The 14,524-nt window shown below is 40.3% G+C and overlaps 1 long non-coding RNA gene across 1 annotated transcript; it reads right to left on the minus strand.

Annotated features, from left to right (window-relative positions):
* Nucleotides 1-1,126: 1,126 nt before the first annotated feature.
* LOC124283694 lies at nt 1,127-3,418 on the minus strand. The gene is made up of 2 exons (XR_006900383.1): nt 2,433-3,418; nt 1,127-1,560 (listed from the first exon to the last, which is right to left on the minus strand). It is a non-coding gene; the product is annotated as an uncharacterized LOC124283694 (long non-coding RNA).
* Between the last annotated feature and the right edge of the window lie 11,106 nt (nt 3,419-14,524).

The following is a 14,524-nucleotide window of genomic DNA, read 5'->3' on the forward strand; positions in this document are numbered from 1 at the left end:
CAGACTATCCTTTGTGAGTGTCCGATCTCTATCTTAATCGAGTTTTTGACGACCATGGTACATCCTGAAAATCCCGGCGCTGAGCCACAAGGATACACTGTTTATCATTAGGATGTACTTTCAAAATCGAACCATTATCAATGAGTGGGCTACTTTGAACATAAGTTCAGTCACATCGCGATGTGTCACGGTGAAAAGGAAGCCCGAATTCATGTAAGTCTTCGATATATTTCACTCTAAGCATCTTAATCAGGGAGAATATAGTGATATATCCTGCCGCGAAGATTCTATGGAAGAATATAGATCACCAACGACGAAGTGGGTGGTTGCTCATTCTTTCAACCTCTGGTTATACAGCCAAATCGATGTTCAGGTCGTCGTGACATAGCTGGGAGGCAGCTAGCTGCTTGTGGCGTAAAACAACATTCATACTGACTTTATGTTACGGTAAAAAGTCGATAAGCTTGTATTCAATGTATGTCGAATGAAGCTATGTCAGAAAACGACCCTGGTGCCCTGACCACGTGGCATATGTAGGTCGACATGTAACAATTGTGGTCTTATTTACTTGTTAATAAAGAGTGGGAAAAACAAAACAAAAACAAAACAACTTTCACTCATGAATCACCACTGGATGTATTTCATGGTTTACCAGGTAGAATACTAAAACAAGCATTCCATATTTCTCTCAGAACTTCTACAAAAGCACTTGACGTCTTCAATCCTGCCACCAACATCTACTTGCTGTCCCTAAATAGAATCCTAAATCCTTTGGATTCTGTTCCTTTGCGACAGCAGCAACCATTAGATGGAATAGCCTGCCCAAATATATCACATCAGCAACGCACAATATCTTAAAGAAAAATCTGAAAACACATCTGTTTTGAAACTGTTAGAAATTGAAGATAACAGATATTCGGACATTTCACATACATGGACTCTGTTGTACGTGCTAAATGTACCTATTATTATTGTTATTTCCCACACAAGTAATTGTATCGGATAATTTTTTAAAATCTGTTTACATAGTTTTCTTTCCAACAACCTTTGACCTCTAATATATTCATCACCTCAAATAAACAACGACATCAACAAAGAAGAAACAGAAACAAAACAAAAACAACAAAACACACACTACATTTAATAAACATTTCAAGTTGGACATGGTGTTCATTACGGACGTAGAACATTGCATTTGATGTTTTAGGCATTGCAAGAGCTGACAGTTGTGGAGAGTGCTCGGAATAGAGGATGGAGGACTTGAACACTGTCAGGCAGGATGGCAGCGAATTAGCTCGGTCTACCAAATCCCCCTTCCCTCAACCCTTCTTGTAAGAGGCGGAATGCATCCTTCAGACGCTGGTGACGTCATGCAAATGCTTCCCTGAGTCTGGTTTGCTTTCTTTAAATTAAAAAGAAATTGAAAACAACAAATGTCATGTATAATTAAACGTGTGCTTGCCTCAAGCATACACGTTGCTTTGTTTTGATTGAACAGATTAGTGACTCGGTTGCAGAGCTCTGTGTTGAAGCTATATGACGTCACAGGGGCTTGTAACGCTAAAACAGAAACCACAAAATATATGGTTAAAACTTGTACGGCAAAATTAGCAGCTATAAGTTGCTAAGAAAACATACATCTTTATGGATAACAAACTTTTTATTGCACACAACATCGTAGTGGGGTATATTCTTACATCGTCGGGTGTAATTTTGTAAAAAGATACATAATATTTTTAGAAAAAAATACGTTGTTGTCCATAAAGTTGTGTCTCCTAATTTACCGCGAAATTCTAGACTGCCAATTACAAGATACTAGGATTAATTCATGGATGTACAGTAGTGATCATATATCTTGTAGTTGCTACTTTTTGCCTTAAAAGCCACTGTGATGACGTTTGGGGACAAGAATTTGCTTAATACCTTGACCCTTGATCCATGCGGAATCGAACCAGACTCTGCTCTATGAGTAAAGACTTGACCCACAAGGCTAACCCACCGCTGTTTTAATATTAAGTGTGTCCTTTAGGTTTCTGCGCCAAGACAGTGACACAATAATATTTTTGTGTCATTTAGTGTACATTGTGTTATTGTTTTGGAAGCAGTTGCATCCCAGACACGTTTTTTTAAAAGAAATTTCATTCGTCTGGACTCGGAAACAGACAACGGTTTCGACATAGCCTCGCTCCAAGGCTGCACTGAACGAGAGATCTCTGGATGTAAAGTAATTTTATCTTTTAACGAGGTAAGTCGAGATAAGCGGACGTCGGTTTGTTTGGCTCTGTATATCAGGGATATACATCGGTATATACTGTTTATTTATATACTTTATAAATTTCCATTTAATCTTATGATTATTGCCTTAAAACCTTGTCCAAGTCTAATCTCGACTGCAGAAAGGCCACAGCTTCAACCCTCTCCAATCTCCTCACCTCTTCATCATGTGGGACATGTAACAATGTCGTGCCTCCACCACAAGCGTGTAGGGATGGGTCCTCACCAACCCGCCATCTCTATTCCTAGTTCGGACAAGGGGAAAGGTCTGGGTGTGGCTTCGTTGCGTTATAACGAGGATTGATACACGCATCGGGATGCCACCACCGGTGACAGACAACGGTCGCAGTATCCAGGTGCGACTGTCACGTGGTCACATGTTTATATTTAGGCGATAATTCAAGTGATGTTGAAAGTATTGTCACTTGAGCTATTATTAGAGTCGTGTCAAAGATGCCTGCACTAAATACACCTGGGTTACAATAGTAGTTGTGCTCGCCCATTGTTTTCAACTTGCCATTAATTCACGTTTATGACTGCATTTAAATGCCGCTGCATACTTAACCAAACGCTCCTCTAGACATATGGCGGTTTTCACAGCATGCCTGAGGTCGGGGACAGAATGTTCATCGTACTCAAAATTATTTGACGCCATTTATTAGATTCTCTACAATCGATAGCGCAATGTGCATGGACCTTGTCAAGTGTGCAATAAAGTTGACAATACTTCAAGGTTTAAATGCCTCCAATTATAACACAGACAAGCCTCGATGTAACGCTGCAGAAGAATTCACCCACCTTCGACAAGCATGGATTTCATGTTTCCCGTCAGACTACCCCTATATTATCTGTGGAATCAGGTAATTTTGGGGCAGATGTGTCTTTATTTACATCCCAACAAAACAAAGCACACTGGTTGCCATGGAACCCTTAAGGCAGAGAGGCATGTGGCTCATTTGTTCAAAGATGTCAACAGAAAAACGGGTAGTTCAGCTGTTAAAGCGCCAGTAGTCACACCAAAGACCTTGTTCGATTCCGTAAAGTCTTACTGTACATGAAAGCAATGGTTCTCTCACCACCAAGCCTTCCTGTCATGCAATAGTCCCAAACGAAGCAAGGTGTGATTTCAATAGGTAAATATACCGTTTGTTCCGGTTTTATCTATCAAAATCATTATATGTTGTCAAATCCGGGATTCGAACCCACACTCTCAGAGTTAATCACCTAATCGCTAGCACACAAAGTCAGCCATCTAACCCACTCAGCCCCGCGGTGCCTGACTCTGAGAGTGTTGGTTCGAATCCCGGATGGGACAATCCAACAAAGTACTAGAATGTGTACTTCACTGACAAAGTGTAATAACGAATATAACGCGCGTTACAACAGAGGGCCTAACATTAATACAGCACCTCATGACTCCACACATCCTGTGGTGCACTATCGCTAAGTCTCTGAAAACAGAGAATTCTTAAAGAAGCAATATAAATAAACTCCAGATTAATTGAAAGGGAGCCCCAGTGAGGTTAGAGAGTTAGGAAATCTAGACTTGCTTCATTTAGATTTTGGCATTTCAGCGGGACTGGCTTATAATATGGTTCAGAGATTGTGAGACAGGCTATGGTGCACCGTGTGTTTATAAAACCTGCTTCCCTGCGATGCTCGTCCTATAGCAATGTTGAAGGCATCTGAGATCTAGCTACGTGATTACATATTAAGTAGACTCTGTCATAGCAGTGTAGGCGGCGATGCTGCTGAATGCCAGATCGTAGACGTGGAAGCAGCACCGCCACTTGAGGTTTACGGAACGCTAGTAGATGTCTACCTGTAGAACTTGAGAAAGTCAGAGAGACGTGTTTCCATGTAACATGACCGTATCATCAGTATCGGGATTGTGACGCAGGATGTGAGAAGGCCGGTTCTCGTGTAGTTGGTCTCAAGAAGGCCGGTTCTCGTGTAGTTGGTCTCAAGAAGGCCGGTTCTCGTGTAGTTGGTCTAACGCTGGTTTCTAGAAAGCAGGTGCAATTCTAGTAAGAAAGTTGTTTCCGTACTTCTTCACCTGAGGCTAGTCTCATCACTGTACATTTCTGGTGTGCCCGCCATGATATTGTTGCAATATTGCTTAAAGCGGCGTAAAACAAAACTCACTCACTGTGATGACATCCGATCGCATACAAGCTCGGTGTGTTCATAATCAGTACTTGTTATTGCTCTGCACGGAGCACGGCATTAAGGAACTAATACGACAACTGATAGGTTTGGGGATAGTATACGGGATATCGAAGTGAGCAGGCTCTATAACAACGACATTACTTGCAACAACATACACACGCACACACACGTGAATGCACGTTGCTCTATTAATGTAAATGTTATCAACGCGACGTTTAACACTGTTTCATCTCACCTTACAACCAAGATCACGGATCAACACAAGCACTTTTGTTATATATTGTTGGCATTCTCAGATCAGATACCAGCAGTCACATCCTCCCTACCTCCCTTATGAAGGCTGCAGATCATCAGCTGTTTGCTCATAACCCGAGAGCTGTGAATGTCCATGCTTTCCACATCTGCCCGGGGCGCAGGGGTAGCCTCGAGTTCGCTCGTCACGCCGAAGACCCGGGTTCGAGTCCCCACATGGGTGCAATGTGTGAAGCCCATTTCTGGTGTCCCCCGCCGTGATATTGCTGGAATATTGCTAAAAGCGACGTAAAACCATACTCACTCACTATTCTTAGCAGCGCAAAGCATGGGTCTCTCTACCACGCCAGTAAATATTGCATGTCATCATAAAGGGCCTTTGGGATACCTCTTATGTCACACCTATAAAAGCCGAATGTCAAAATACGAAGCTAGTCAGGTTCCTCTCTGCCATACTTATAAAGGTCGCATTTCATGTAAAGATTTTAAGCTTTTTCTCGTATGTTGGACCTTATACCCCATTTCGTACTTGGAAACTTCTCGTGTTTATGTTAGGCACAATTGAAGGCAACAACGTCATCATATAAAGAGGCTTTCGGGGACTTCCTATGTTAAACATCCAAATACTGCAATGTCAAACAGCTCCAGGACGCCTCCATTCCATGTATTTGAAGATGTTTCGCCACATGTAGGAACACTCCGTTGATGGTAATATTTAAACCGACATTTTGCCCCAGAAATAAATCAATCTTATTTAAAATCTTTAAAAATATATTAATCTACCAAAAATCCCAAATGAAGCCCAGTAAGTCCTTAATTTTATTGAACTAAGGCAATCTAGACTTGCCAAATCATTCTGGACTTGAGTAGGACTCCTATTTTATATATTCTTTTGGGTCTGGGGCACAGACATATCAACATGGAGCTTCAGGCCATGACGATAAAACCACTGAGCAATATAAAAACCACCCTTCCTACAGTTTATTTTTATGTTTAGTAATTGCTTTCAAATGACTCACATTTGCCTTTTATCCGTTTTAACCAATAATAGAATGCGTTGACCGGCTTGTTGAAAACAAGGTATATACAATGAGTTGATACCAGTATATTGAACGCCGCCCCAGCGTGTTGATATACAGAGGCAACCTGTCCCACATGTCAACGGCGTGTCCCGGCACCACATGGACACACTATATATAGACAGGGAGGGTCAGGTATGGAACGAGTAGGACATGATTACTCTTCGGAATCTAAATATGGAGAGGTTCCTTTACGGTCTGACCTCCAGACACGGTGTCAGGGGGGCGTCTCAAAGGTTCCAAAGACCTTTTCGTACATAGGCACCGTTAACTCTCGATAATTGTTGCAACGACTTTCCAGTATTGGTAAACATACGCTCCCCCATTTAAATGAACAAATAAAGAGAGATCGTAAAGTCACCATGTCGATCTGCAATAGTTAGGAACTCACGTGACAAAAAGTATTGGACGTATTTTTTCAGTACTAATTACATCAGGAGACGGCCGGTCTCCCAGATGATACATGTTTCAAGGGTGCCACTGTATTGTGTAACGTTACTCTTGTATTAATAGTGATGACATTTATCAACCGATGATTTCACCAGCAGCATATGGCGATGCATGCACATGACTTGCATTTAGCATCATATCAATGTCACCCATCAGTTTGATTCCCACAGTGAACCAGCCGGCTGTACCCTCTACTGGAAATCTTGTTTATTCGAGGTGTAATGAACATTGGCGGATCCAGAGGGGGTGGGGGTGGGTCAGGGGTTCGAACCCCAACACCACCCACTTGAAATTGACTTAAGACCACATTGAAGATTTTGTTTGCGTTGGCGGAGCCAATGGGGGGTTCAGGGGGTTATTGATTATTGTCCATAGGTTTAAAAATACCCCAGTTCATAAAAATCGTATGTGTACTTGTGAAAATATCACTTCACGACTGTATATGTTATATTATCACCCAAGGGCATTGTCGCGGGCAATTGCGCAGATTGATGCTCACGCTGTTGATCACTGGATTGTCTGGTCTAGACTCGATTATTTACAGACCGCCACCATATAGCTGGAATATTGCTGAGTGTGGTGTAAAACTCAACTCACTCACTCATTGTTGTCGGCAGTAAAACCTTATAGTGACGTACATTTGGAATGACGTCGTATTAGAACCGACGTCATAGGCTTATAATTTCTGATGCCATTCGTCAATAGTGATTTTCAAAGTCGTGAATAGTGCATTTTAAAATGAAAGCTCAAAATGATACATAAGTAATAAGATCGGGAAATTCCTGATTTTTGACACTTGTTTCCTAAAATCAGTATATCAAAGAAGTATAATATTCTGTGTAGTACATTATCTGATAATTTCATGACCGGACTATAGTGGTCATCAGTTGGTCATTTGGACGCTGGTACCAGTGTGCAATTATTCAAAACATCTGTCCTATTCCAGCGGCACTTTACGTGGGTTAGAAACTTCTACTCTTCAAGCCACAGCAGAAATGCAACAGTGCACTGAACAAAACGAACACATTTTTTCAAATCAATATTGAGATCTTTTACTGCAGCCTTTGATTTACTGCTCTCTCAAATTGAAAACTGTGTTGTGTGGAAGGAGAGAATTTTTATATGTGTGGGGAATTTATGGGAAGTTAGATTGTACAGTAGTACAGATCATTACCTAGGAAAGATTTTAGCGGGGGATATCACAAGACAGAACTGTGTGTCTCCATCAGGATGATTGAATTAATTGTGCAAACACAAAATGTAAACTCAGTCAACTTTATCTAAATCAGAATAGGTAAACTACATATTTGGACTGGTGAAGACAATGTAATGAAACCTTCAAACTTCAGCGTGGACCTGCAGAGTAATGGCTGTCGGTATGATCACTTCTGTATGGGTGTGATGACTTCTGTATGGGGTGATCACTTCTGTATGGGTGTGATGACAGGCCAGATGCTGCAGCTCATAAACAGCATCACTTCCACCATGGCTGAAGACAGATTTACTGCCCAACTCCATCCTGGGTAGAATTGGTTACTATAGCTTATGTTTGTGGTAAGAGGCAGTTAGAATTGGTTTACTGCAATCCATGCTATTGGTTACAGGGGGGTAGAATTGGTTTACTGCAACCCATGCTATTGGTTACATGGGGTTAGAATTGGTTTACTGCAATCCATGCTATTGGTTACAGGGGGTTAGAATTGGTTTACTGCAATCCATGCTATTGGTTACAGAGAGGTTAGAATTGGTTTACTGCAACCCATGCTATCGGTTACAGGGGGTTAGAATTGGTTTACTGCAACCCATGCTATTGGTTACAGGGAGGTTAGAATTGATTTACTGCAATCCATGCTATTGGTTACAGGGGGTTAGAATTGGTTTACTGCAATCCATGCTATTGGTTACAGGGGGTTAGAATTGGTTTACTGCAAATCCATGCTATTGGGGTTGGTTACATGCTATTGGTTACAGGTTAGAATTGGTTTACTGCAATCCATGCTATTGGTTACAGGGGGTTAGAATTGGTTTACTGCAATCCATGCTATTGGTTACAGGGGGTTAGAATTGGTTTACTGCAATCCATGCTATTGGTTACAGGGGGTTAGAATTGGTTTACTGCAATCCATGCTATTGGTTACATGGGGTTAGAATTAGTTTACTGCAATCCATGATGTTGGTTACATGGGGTTAGAATTAGTTTACTGCAATCCATGCTATTGGTTACAGGGGGTTAGAATTAGTTTACTGCAATCCATGCTATTGGTTTACTGCAATCCATGCTATTGGTTACAGGGGTTAGGGTTACTACAGGTAAGCTAGAATTGGTTTCACCAATCCCATTGGTTTACTGCAATCCATGCTATTGGTTACAGGGGGTTAGAATTAGTTTACTGCAATCCATGCTATTGGTTACATGGGGTTAGAATTAGTTTACTGCAATCCATGCTATTGGTTACAGGGGGTTAGAATTAGTTTACTGCAATCCATGATGCTATTGGTTACAGGGGGTTAGAATTAGTTTACTGCAATGATGTTGGTTACCATGCTATTGGTTACAGGGAGGTTAGAATTGAATTAGTTTACTGCAATCCATGCTATTGGTTACAGGGGGTTAGAATTGGTTTACTGCAATCCATGCTATTGGTTACAGGGGGTTAGAATTGGTTTACTGCAATCCATGCTATTGGTTACAGGGGGTTAGAATTGGTTTACTGCAATCCATGCTATTGGTTACAGGGGGTTAGAATTGGTTTACTGCAATCCATGCTATTGGTTACAGGGGGTTAGAATTGGTTTACTGCAATCCATGCTATTGGTTACATGGGGTTAGAATTAGACTGCAATCCATGCTATTGGTTACTGCAATCCATGCTATTGGTTACAGGTTAGAATTGGTTTACTGCAATCCATATTGGTTACAGGGGTTTGGTTTACTTCCATGATGTTGGTTACATGGGGTTAGAATTGGTATACTGCAATCCATGCTATTGGTTACAGGAGGTTAGAATTGGTTTACTGCAATCCATGCTTGTGGTTACAGAGGGGGGGTTAGAATTGGTTAGAATTAGTTTACTGCAATCCATGCTATTGGTTACAGGGGGTTAGAATTAGTTTACTGCAATCCATGCTATTGGTTACAGGGGGTTAGAATTAGTTTACTGCAATCCATGCTATCCAGTTACAGGGGGGTTGGTGCAATCCACATTGGAGGTTAGAATTGGTTTACTGCAATCCATGCTATTGGTTACAGGGGGTTAGAATTTGTTTACTGCAATCCATGCTATTGGTTACATGGGTTAGAATTTGTTTACTGCAATCCATGCTATTGGTTACAGGGTTAGGTTACTGCAATCCATGCATATTGGTTACAGGGGTTAGAATTAGTTTACTTAGTTTACTGCAATCCATGCTATTGGTTACAATTAGTTTACTGCAATCCATGCTATTGGTTACAGGGGTTAGAATTGGTTTACTGCAATCCATGCTATTGGTTACAGGGGTTAGAATTGGTTTACTGCAATCCATGCTACTGGTTACAGGGGGTTAGAATTGGTTTACTGCATTGTCCATGCTAGAATTGGTTACATGGGTTAGAGGGGTTAGAATTGGTTTACTGCAATCCATGCTATTGGTTACAGGGAGGTTAGAATTGGTTTACTGCAATCCCATGGTTTGTGATAAGAGGGGGTTAGAATTGGTTTACTGCAATCCATGCTATTGGTTACAGGGGGTTAGAATTAGAGGGGTTGGTTGGTTTACTGCAATCCTGCAATCCATGTTTATTGGTTACATGTTGGTTACAGGGGTTAGAATTGGTTTACTGCAATCCATGGGTTACAGGGGGGTTAGAATTGGTTTACTGCAATCCATGCTATTGGTTACAGGGGGTTAGAATTGGTTTACTGCAATCCATGCTATTGGTTACAGGGGGTTAGAATTGGTTTACTGCAATCCATGCTATTGGTTACAGGGGGTTAGAATTGGTTTACTGCAATCCATGCCATTGGTTACAGGGGGTTAGAATTGGTTTACTGCAATCTATGCTATTGGTTACAGGGGGTTAGAATTGGTATACTGCAACCCATGTTTGTGATAAGAGGAGGTTAGAATTGGTTTACTGCAATCCATGCTATTGGTTACAGGAGGTTAGAATTGGTTTACTGCAACCCATGCTATTGGTTACAGGGGGTTAGAATTGGTTTACTGCAATCCATGCTATTGGTTACAGGGGGTTAGAATTGGTTTACTGCAACCCATGTTTGTGGTAAAATACAGTTAGAACTGGTTTACTGCAACCCATGCTATTGGTTACAGGGGGTTAGAATTGGTTCACTGCAACCCATGCTTGTGGTAAGAGGGGGTTAGGATTGGGTTTACTGCAACCCATGTTTGTGGTTAAAAAACGGTATGAATTGGTCTACTGCAACTCTTGCTTGTGGTAAGAAACTGCATTCTGCAATATTCCATTTAAGTAATGGCGGCCAATAACTATTTGAGTCTGCAGCAGACAATCCAGTGATTGACATCATGAGCACTGATCTTCTCAAATGGAATACAATTACATGCATCAACCATGTCGGTGAACCTCCCGATCTGATCCCTCAAGTCACACCTTACAACAATAGGGTGCTAAACACTGGCTTACTTGCTTGGTGCATGTCATTATATGCCAGTTGCATACATCGATCCTCATGATATCAGTCACTGAATTCTTGCTTTATTAATAATCTTGCTTTATCAATAATCTTGCTTTTTTATAACCTGTAAAGATCCGGTTAGAATTGGTCTTCAGTAGCCAATGCATGTTGCTCTCAAGCACACACGCACATTGCTATGTAAGTGTAATAATCTAGAACACAAGAGTAATCAAATACTCCAATATTTACAGACTGCAATAATATAACTTGAATATTGCTGAATGCAGCATTAATTCAACAACAAACAAAATCCTTTCCAAGATCTGGTACATTTACCAGCTATAACCTCCCTACAGGGTGCTAGAACTTGAATCTTCTGCGATGATGAATCCAATCATGCAGTGGGAAACCTTTCTCTCTACCACCTTCTGTAAATATATGGTATCGTCTGACCACTGCCCTTCACTAGTCCTGTGCAAACTTCACATGTACAGCCGAGGGAGCTTTACTCCCCCTCACAGCACTATAACACTGGTGGCAATAATAGAACAGGAATAACACTTAGGGTCTACCACATGCCATTTTCCACACAACTTGTTTAAGCTATTTCATTACTTGAGCTGTGAGTACAAAAAGGTCAAGACACATGCCATTCACATTTCATATTTAATAACATGATAAAACAGAATCTATAAGAACATCGTTCAAATAATGTGATGAATGCTACATAGACTAGCACCCATAATCCCTTTTAAAGAAATAATCCTAGATATTTAAAAAATTAGCAGCTGTCTTGAAAATAGTCTTACTGAATGATACATTTTGATTTTACATTTTTGTCATTTTAAAAATATCATCTACACTTGCCTCAAGCACTAGTACACACAATCATGTTTACAGAAATATGCATTAAATATCTCAAGATCAGCAACTGTATTGTTAACTGTTATACACAACAACAAAAACTTTGCTATATGGATGGGTTTTTTTCGTAAAGAATTATCTATGCTTTCCCACAAGGACTACCACACACAATGCCTTTTACAAAACACATTAATATTGTCAAAATCAGCAAATGTATTGTCAAGTGTACTACATAACGATACACTTGATGTATTGGATTTTCTGATTCCTAAAAAATCATCTACATTTTTACACACCACTCCGCAATTCTGTACCAGTGTTATATTTCCAGTCTCCCCGGCTTCATCCACTTACATGGGTGATAAATGCCAGTTCTCTGTAGGTAGATGTGCCTACTCTGTTCATCACAGTCCAAAACACCTCCTGTACATTCCATGCAGACTGAAACCCAGGCCAGACTGGATTACCTCCCCTGATACACAAGGTCATGCTGTTCTGTTCAATAACATAAAGGCAAGTGATGGACGTGAACTTGGTGAAAGTCACACGTTGTTCTCATACAAACACACATACACAGATGGATCGGCTACACTCTGGTAATCTTGATTATATTCCTTGATTTGACACAACTTCTGAAACACTCCCCACTGTTTTTGATCACTGAAAAAGAAGAAGAAAAACAACATGACTTTATTCCTATACAAACAGGTTTCACGATTGACTAACATCAAGTCTCTGAAATGAAACTATTTCAATAAAAAAAACACAAAAAACAACTGTTAAATTATCTTAAAAAAAACATAATAAAATGGAGCACAGAGACTCTCGTCATTTTTCCAACTTGTGTTGGATATATGCCATTAAAAATAGTAGGGGATATTCCATTTGGGGGTGATATGGCAATTCAGTTGTAGGAATTCATATGGACTTATAAATATGGAATTTTGAGCAAAACACACCAATTTCATGCAAGCATTTTTCATGATGTGTATGTGAACACGTGTGAATGTGTTGCTATACTGTGATTTCAGTGTTAAAAAACAGACTACTATAAGTTGTTCTGATATTGTTCCAAACTCAAACGTTTTTGACTTGCTGCGTCTGTCACATCAGAAACGGCTACTTGCAACTGGAATGTTGAGAAGTTGGAACAAGATGAGTATCATGAGCTCTTAACATTTCACAGTCAGTAATTAGCAGATTAAAATAATGATATTGACAGATGAACAACGTTGATGACAAACATCGATCTGGTCAACCAAGGGCAACAACAAGACCATGACAGAAGATGTGACTGCTGTGTTGCGACACCATGGTCAAAGTACGTCTCAAAATGAAGATGCGCTTCATTGAGCAACTGGTGTTCGAGTAACTGGACAGACAGATTCATAATCGGCTAAACAGATGGAACTTGCATGCCTGATATCCATAGGATATCCAACTTGAAGTTGAGTAGCATATTGTTTTGGGGGTCTGTATGACAGACATGTCTGCTGATATCATGATTACTAACACACATAATCTCACTGTTTAATCTGACAAGTGACTTGGATTTCTTTGTGGTGAAATTTGCCTGTTCATTTGGCAAGTGAGAATGCAATGTCATTCAAATCAGATAATTTGCTCTGATATAATACCTCTGTGTGCAGATTTGAGGACAACTCCACAGGAGGTGGTGGCAGGTGAATTTTATAATCAGCCAATCAGAGTGAGTGAGTGAGTTTAGTTTTATGCTGCTTTTAGAAATATTCCCGCAATTTCCACATTGCAATATGTGGGGAACTGAACCAGGCGAAGACACCGGAAATTGGCTTCACACATTGTACCCATGTGGGGAATTGAACCAGGGTCTTTGGTGTGACGAGCGAACGCTTTAACCACTCGGCTACCCCAATGCCCCCAGTCGATCAGAACTGAGGCTTCTAATTTCTGGGTACAAGTGATCAAAGCATTCCTTCAAGTGTATCTGATATCTGTATCTCCAACCAAATCAACAACTTCCGAATGTTTACTGTATAACGGCTATATCACATTGTTGTTTAGATTTCTTACATCCTGTCGTTTCTAAGCCTTGGCATCGAAGAGATATTTGTGTTCTGCGTGTTTTACAAGGTAGATTTCTGGAAAAGGTTGTTAGAAAATAAACTGGATTAGTTATTAAAAGATGACAGCTGATTGACTCAAGATCCTAAATACAGATCGTAAGGTTGAAGTTGAGGGTTCACTTGCCATGACCTTCTGTTATCGTGTCCTCAGATCCTAACGCAGAGATGTGGTATCAGAGTAAAGATCGGATATTAATGCGATTGAAATGAGTGAAAATCTCTCCTGATGTGTCTGAAAACAAACTACATGCAAACCTATTTTTATGTAAACAGAAACATGAATGAGTGAGTATTGTTTTATGTAGTAGTCAGCAACAATGCAGGAACGTGGTACAAGTCTGCAATATTTCAGCACAGTGTGCAGTCTGTACTGTTGCAGCAGCCTGGCATGACTGATTATATAACAACAGCCAATATATACTGAGGGAAACAAATAAGGGATCACATGAAAGGACAAATGTTCTTATATTTTTTTCCAGGTTTCTTTACAAGCTTTGTATCACATAGCTTGTGAAGAAACCTGAAAAAAATATAAGGGAACACTTGTGCTTTCTTGTGAGCCCTTATTTTTTTCCCTCAGTATATAATCAAGTATGGACTGCAAAAGCCAGTGGGTGATAGTATAAGCAACAATCCATCATAACATAGATTCTAGCCTGAACAGTTTTTAAACACAGAAAAATAAAGTTCATTT

Source organism: Haliotis rubra, unplaced genomic scaffold (genome assembly GCF_003918875.1).
Source record: "Haliotis rubra isolate DU_JTF1 unplaced genomic scaffold, ASM391887v1 Scf32, whole genome shotgun sequence".
Classification (NCBI taxonomy): domain Eukaryota; kingdom Metazoa; phylum Mollusca; class Gastropoda; order Lepetellida; family Haliotidae; genus Haliotis; species Haliotis rubra.